General features: G+C 47.3%; 1 pseudogene; it reads left to right on the top strand.

Moving 5' to 3' along the window:
* Positions 1-4,123: 4,123 nt before the first annotated feature.
* LOC127033547 (uncharacterized) lies at positions 4,124-7,395 on the top strand (annotated as a pseudogene).
* The last annotated feature ends 396 nt before the right edge of the window (positions 7,396-7,791 follow it).

The following is a 7,791-nucleotide window of genomic DNA, read 5'->3' as shown; positions in this document are numbered from 1 at the left end:
ATGAGAAAAGCCACTCCTGTAAGCAATGTCCAGCTTCCCCCGCCCTGATTCCTCCTTCGTCCTGGCCTAAATGAACTTCCTATCACCAACAGAAAGAGATCATGTCCTCTGGTAAAGAGGTCCTCACTTCTTGGAGGCACATTTATGCTTCTCTGCCATTTCCAAGCCACCCTCTCCCTGTCATGGCAGAAACAGACGGAAGTCAAGAGGCAGAAGATTGTCTGGGAGCAGGAAGAGCTGCCTGGGTTCGTGGCAGGATTGGGGCCAGAGAAGTTCCTGCTGGAAGAGCTAGCCGGAACCAGAGCCACTGTCAACAGAAGGGATGAGGGTGACTCTAAACTCTCCGGGGAGATTTCCCTGTCCAACGAAAGGGTTGGAGAGAAGGGGCAGTTTCCACTGACCCAATCCCTGAAGGTCAGACTCTGTTATTGCCATGATAATATGCAGCATTTCTATGGGAGCTTCTCAGCCCTAGCCCCCAAAGCATTTCACAAGGTTGGCTCATTGGCATTATCCCTATGTTACAAAGGGGAAAAGCAAAGTTACTGTCACTCACTCAGCGTGACAGTCCTTGTTGTCCAGTCAGGCAGCCAGATTGGACTCCATGGGGAAGGAATGTCCTCTTTTCCTCATGATACTTTGGTGCCACGTGGTAAAGGACTATTGTTTCCAATCTAATCCTGGCATCCTTGGGGCTGAAAGCAATGCTACTGAAGCAGGGAGTGGTGTTCTATGAACAATTTGATATAGGCCATAGCTCTCCCTAGCTTTCTTCTCTGGGATGAAAACCAACAGCTGAGTGCCTGCTATTTCGATCAGAGTTCTTGCCAAATCCTTCACCGTGCTGAAAGTACACTTCCCTGGAGTCGAATCATGTAGCAAACCACCCAAAATCTCAGCAGTGCTAGGCATGAATAGCTTCTGCAAACATGGCCAGTTTATTCCTTTAAACTGGTGGCACAGGTGTCAGTTAGGAACCAGGCATAAGCCTAGGTCACAGTCTCCGTTAGCTACCTGAGATGGGGGTTCTAAGCAAAAAGAGTTCTTTATTTTCCTGCAACTCTCTCAGCTTCAACACTGATTGTATTTTACACATCTTTGCAGTTCCTGCTAGGGGTGACCATGACGTCACCAAAACCGCCCTTTTCTTCCCTTCACGTTGTCATAGTTAGGGACAGCATTTCCTAAACCATGGGATTAGGTAGGAGATGACTTCAGGAGTAACGTCCTGTAGAGCTGAGACATACCAAGGTACGATCCAGACTAATGAGCAGCTGTATTACCCCTGCCCTGAAATCTTGGGTGCCTTATGATGCCTTCTGAAGTTGCTTCCACCTGGACCACTCCCAAAGAGCTTTCCAGCAGGCAAGCCACACCCTGAGTCTCTGTGTGTAACTTCAGCCCACCAGCCACACTGGGGTTACACTTTGTCTCTCTCCAGCCATGCTTCTACTACATGGTGACCCCCCAATATACCCCCAGCCCCAGATTTCCCAGAAATGCAGCTCCTGGACAGTACAGAATCTCTCAAGGCCAATAAACCTTTAGGAGAATAATATGTAAGATTATTTCAAAGAGTTATTCAGAAACATCAGTTTAAACACACTGACTTAGAAAGAGATAAACTAGATATCACAATGACAAAGAGATTTTATATGCGTACAGGTAATGAGGCATAACAGTCATTAATTGGCTACAAGAAAAAGAAAGATAAAATGCTTACTAACAAATACTTAAGAAATTATTTTCGTTTCAAAGCAAATTTTTCTAAACACATGCTTCAGTAGTCTTCCTGACCCAACTCCTTAGGGCGGGACCTCTCCATCAAAGTTAAACAGATGTATTATTTTCTCTTCTCAGGTGTGGAGAATGCAATAGGCAGGAAGAGATGTGTTTTGTGGGTGTCTGCCCCTTCTGTCCCTGGGGGAACCTGGTGACTAACAATTGCTTTGCAGTGGGAAGAAAAGCTTAATTGTGATACCCCAAATTCGTTTGGACTACAGAACAGTGACTGAGGTCATGTCAGATCTTGAGGAAATCTGCTAAATTAACTTACCCGCTATATAGGGGCAATTTTCTTTAATTTTAAAAATAGTTAAAATTTTCCAGCAAGACAGCTAATACAAGTTAGCTAACTCCATGGAACAGCCTAGTGGAATCAAGACCCAGATAGATTTAACGTCCTCCCCCCCATCACTCCTCAGCTGCAGGGTGAGGGGTCACTGCACACCCAACTTACATGCATCTTGACCTCCTATACCCAGACACCCGCACCAGGCCTCACCCTGCATGCCCAAACTCCATCCCACTGAACCTCAACCCCTTCATCTGGAGTCCTTCTGCCCCCAGATCCCACCCCCTGCACCCAGAACACTCCCACTGAGCTCCCTGCTCTCAACCCCCCTGCACCACTGAGTCCCCACATCCACACTCCCATCCCACTGACCCCCAACTAACTGACCCATATCCCCCCCAAGCCCCACTCCCCCAGCACCCAGACCCCCTTGCTGAGACCCCCCTCACACCCACTCCCCTCCACTGAGCCCCAACCACTTTTAGCTGGAAGCACTTGCAGAGTCCCATTACCCTTGCACCTGGAATCACCCCCAACAAGTCTCTGTGCATCCAGATCCCTCCCCCACATCTACACCCCCCACTGAGCTGCTGCCATCCAGATTGTCCCACACAGAATCCTCTCACCCCACACCTGGATCCCCCCACACTGAGCCCTCCACACTTGGTTCCTCCTGGTTGAGCCTGCCTGCCCCACACCTGGTGGGCCCCAGGGTGTTTCTGGGGCAGGCCTTGTGCTGTGTCAGGGTTGGGTGCAGCCTCACCACTGATTCCGTGTCCCAGGGGTGGAGGGTGGATAGGCTGCAGGGTGATCTCCCACCCCCGTAAAGCCAGTGGTTTGTGCTCTCCACTGTCAGGCTGGAGCCTCCCCTGTGTGGATTCTCTGATGGCTAAGAAGCTGTGAGGGCCTACTGAACTTTTCCGCACACTCTACACACCTCTTATTTCTCTCTCCAGTGGGGATTCACGGTTGGGTCCTGGTTTCCTTGATGCCTCTGTGAGTTCCCCTACAATTAACAGATTTTCCACCTTTCTGTGTTGGCTGGTTTCCCTGCTGATTCTCTGGCCTTGCTTGACTCTTACTGGCTTTTTTCCCTGCTCACATTTCCTGGACACACCCCATTTCTGTGACATTTAAAAATTGGGTGGAGAGTTAAGAGTTTAAAAAAATCCGTGTGGTGCTTGTACATGGTATAATTTAGAAGCCAAGATTCCTTCTTATTAGCACGAGTTTTGGTAAAGACTTGTTGGCATCTCATGGAAAATACTGCATGTTATGCAGCTCACACTTGTCATATTTTTATTCCTTTTTACCTGCATGAAAGAAGGATTTTAATTAAGAGCTCCTGCTTCTATTCATATTGCTTACTTCTTGCTGGAGGTTTTAAGACCAGATCCTCAGCTCATCAATCAATTAGAGTAGCTCTAGTGTGAAGGTCCAGATCTGTTACGATCCTGTTGTGTACAAATGTCATTAGTAATAGCAAAACAGGAGAGAAGGGAATGCTGGACATACCACGGGCAGATCTCTCTTTGAAGTTGGATGGTGTTCAGAGTTGTCCATGAGGACAACTTGGAGGTTTCCAGCACCCACCCCAGGCCATGGGGCATGTTGCAGGCCCACGGGTTTAAGGCTTGTGTCATGCGCCACAAGCCTCTGCTGGTTAGTGACCCCCACGACTCCTGTCTACATTGCCTGGGGGAAGCACACCAAATGGAGCAGTGTAAGATTGGCAAGGTGTTCAAGCCTAGAACAAAGAAAGAGAGAGACTTTTGTTTGAAGCAGTTGTTGATGGAGGCCGTGCTGCAGCTATGAGGCCTGGAGCACCCAATATCAGCTCCAGTTTCCTCAGTGCAAAGTGCCCCAGATTCATCAAGAGACCTGGTGCCTGCCAAGCACCGGAAGCTGTCGGGCTCAGAGCGCCAAAGTAGGCCCCAGCATGGCTCATCCTCCCCGGTACAACCCAAGACACAGCCAAAGAAAGGGCACGGACGTTCCCCGCAAAGGAGACCAGCACCATCCAAGGCCCTGAACACCAGGAAGAGCGGGATGGATGCTGTACTGGTGCTGTCACTGGTGGTGCTGGCGCAACTTGTCCCACTGAGTCCAGCTCTAGGTGAAATCTGTGCGGACGACAGGCTGGAGAGAGTAATAGATTAACCCTCCATGCCTGACACCTTTGAGGCAGGGAAGGACCTCATCACTCCTGGCGTTGGTCCCGGTCAAGCTCTGAGTCCGTGGACTCCCATTTACCCCTGACTCAGAAGGAAGTCTCGGTACCGGAGGTGAGTCAACATGCAGAATTAGTGGAAGGGGCATGCTACTTTCTGGAGCCCGGAAGCCAGCACCAAGAGAAAAGGGGCCGGCTATTGCCGGGGGATCACTGACGATATCGGTCTTGGTTGCAGTCTCAGGAGCATCGGTACTAATCCCGGTTCCAGTCCAGGTACCAAGAGCATTGGTACCAGTCCCATTTCTGATCAGCCAGAAGCCAATCATGGCCCTCGCATTCTGCATCGCTGAAGTCCAGCAACAACTAGGACTGATACAGATACCCACACTGGACAGTAGGGAACCATTCAGTTGAACTATAAGACTATATGGCAGACCTCGGCATCCAGCGTACCAACAGCCAAAGGTGTGGAGTGCAAGTACTTCTCCCCATCAAAGGGTTATGCGTTCTTGTTCTGCCACCCAAGCCCATGTTCCCTGCTAGTCTCAGCGGTGAATGAGAGAGAGCGCCACGGGCAGCAAGCCCTGGCCCCTAAGGCCAAGGAAGCGAAACATCTGGGCCTGTTCGGCAGGAAGATGTATTCGTCAGGCGGCCTCCAGTTGAGAATTGCTAACCAACAGACCATCCTCAACAGGCATAACTTCAACTCCTGGGCAGCAGTAGGAAAGTTTAAGGACAACCTCCCCCAGGGTTCCCAACAGAAGTTCATGGCCCTGGTGGACGAGGGTAAGGCAGCAGCAAAGACCTCTCTCAAGGCATTCTTGGATTCGGCAGATGCGGTGGCCAGGATAATTGCATCGAGCGTAGTCATGCGGCGCTCGGCGTGTTTTCAGGAGTCAGATCTGCCACCTGAGCTCCAAAATTCACTCCAGGACCTCCCCTTCGAAGGGTCCAGACTCTTTTTGGACCAAACGGATACAAAACTACATAGCCTCAAGTACTCGAGGGCTACACACAAGTTGCTGCGTATGCACAACTGGCGACTCAGAGGAAGCACTTTAACTCCAGGTTTTTATGAGACTGAAGTAAATATGAGTCTAAGATGAAAGATGTCATTTACATTTGAGAGAGATGCCAGGCAGGATCACAGCCCTTTCCATCTAAAAGATTGCTGACTGGTGTTTTATGAGGATGGTGACTGCATTGTATCCTTGCACTTTTAAGCATGGAGCTGAGCTCCGACAGAATTAGCTCTTTATGTTCAATTTGATTGCACTATAAGTCCCCTTGCTGCAGAAATCTGAGCAGAAATCAGAGCAAGGCCACAAAAATCTGAGCAATTAATTTTCTCTCTTTATGTGGACCTCTTGGGGCCAACTCCAGGTGCATAGATTCTTGCCAGTGAACTGCAGGCAGAAAAACAGCACGGGGCAGGAGTTTTTCCCAAAAGCCTACAGAGAGGCCACTGAACAGGGCTTCTTTGATGGGAACTATGCGGGGACATTCCCTGACATAGCCTGTGGGTATTTGTGCATGTACCCCCTATACATTCATAGCAACTGGACCTCTCCTCCAGTGCAGATTATTCTTACCTTGGGCAGCAAGAACCTGAATGTGTCTCAGGGATGAGGGTGTCCATGAATAGGGTCTTTGCTGTCACACATGGAAACACATTAATGCTGCTTTGTGAGTCTGTTTTGTAGCCATATATATGGTGACCCAAATTTGGGCCTTTTATTTCCAAATCTTCTTGGCTGCCCTGAAATAGAGACCCACATTCCAATATTGTCATTTCACAATCTTGGAATCACGTCCAAGTAACTTTATTTTTCCCCACTCAAAACATGATCGTCCTGTCTGCCCTATTCAGGCTCAGCAGCGCATCCCCTTTCCTTGGAGAAACAAAGCAGGAAACTCTCGCCAACATCACAGTGGTGAATTACGAATTTGATGAGGAATTCTTCAGTCACACCAGTGATCTGGCAAAAGCCTTTATCCGGAAACTCCTAGTGAAAGACACACAGTAAGGGAATGTACAGAAATGGCTGGCTGCCTTTCATGCCACTCGGGCAAAAATAAGCACGCTGAGCAGTTCAGAGGTTTCATTGCAGAGTAGGTCGCTGTCCCAGGGTGAGTCATTAAGTACAGGTGTATTGCTGTGTCCCTTGTAAATGTCTGTACACAGAGGCCCTAAAAATATGCCCTGTGGCAAAATTCACCAAATGTAGCAGAATTTGGCATGCATTTTCTTTCACCAGTAGGGTTAGATTGGTTTGGTTTTTTTTGTGAAGTGCAAATGACTGGAGACGATGCTTCTCCCCAGCATTGTGGAAATGCAGTTTGCATCTCTTCTCTGCTGTGTAGAGTTGAATTTGTGCAATATCTTGCAATCTTGATAATCAATCTATAATTCTGGTTCTTCTATCTGAAGACTCACCAGTTGATAGAAGAAAGAAAAGTCCAAGAAAACAAGAAGGCTGAAAACAGTCAGCTGAAGACAAAATGTCTGAAAGAGTACACCATCAAGTGTCATTCAAGTATGCCACCAAATAACACCTACGTCAACTTTGAGCGCTTTAGCGGGTGGAGAAGACATTTCTCTGATGGAACGTGGTTTCAGCACTCTATGTCCCATGACTCCCTGCAGGAGGACATCGATGTTCTGGTTTCCATATATAATGAAAAAAAAGCTTGGTACAAAGAAGAAAATGAAAATGTGAGACACAAGCCTTCACAGCTGAAGTATGAGCACCATAAAATTGAATCCCTGAAGAAACATCTGCAGGATGACATCAAGACTGTAGGTTCTAGCCTTGCAAGTGTCACTGGGAAATACATTGATGTAAAGTCTCAGTATGAATCTCTCAGTCAGGAACTTTCTGAGGAATTCAGGTGGCTCCAGGATTTAACGAGTAGTTTTTAGCTGGAGAATAGAAATGATGCATGTGTGAATGGAAACTTTGGCTCTGTTTTCAACCAAGATACTAACGAATCACTAATGGAGCTGTTAAATAGATTTTGCTGTGAAGACTTCCTTGCAGGCTTGAATCTTGATGTTGCAGAATCAAGTCAGGAATGGTTAATAGGCAAAAATCTGCATTAGAACTCCTATCTTGCTGTCTGTCTGTCTCAATGTGCAACAGTAAGAAATCATCTCAGTTTATAACTTCAGAACAAAACCATCACCTGTGCATTAAAACAGAAATATGGAAATGTTGCACAAACTATTGACCAAAAGCCTATACTCTGCAGTGGTTTTTATGCTGATGTTGTAACCAGCACAGTTCCTGAAACCTTAGAAATAGAAATCACTTTGTTTTAGGGCATGTGTAACCCTGCAGTTATTCTGCACTAACATTATAATAATAGTAAACATACAGGTCCTGAAAATTATTGGGTAATTCACTTGAAATGAAATAGTATTTCACTCCTTCTTTACCAGATTCCATATGATTTGAAGTCTATAAAATCACCTGGTAGCATTCTTGTTTGGGTGAGGGAAATAGTCTTGCAGATTTGCTGGGGATAATTCTGCACAGCAGAT

Source organism: Gopherus flavomarginatus, chromosome 13 (genome assembly GCF_025201925.1).
Source record: "Gopherus flavomarginatus isolate rGopFla2 chromosome 13, rGopFla2.mat.asm, whole genome shotgun sequence".
In the NCBI taxonomy this organism is placed as follows: Eukaryota; Metazoa; Chordata; order Testudines; family Testudinidae; genus Gopherus; species Gopherus flavomarginatus.
Note: the sequence above shows the minus strand (reverse complement) of the source record. Positions and strands in the feature narration are given on the sequence as shown.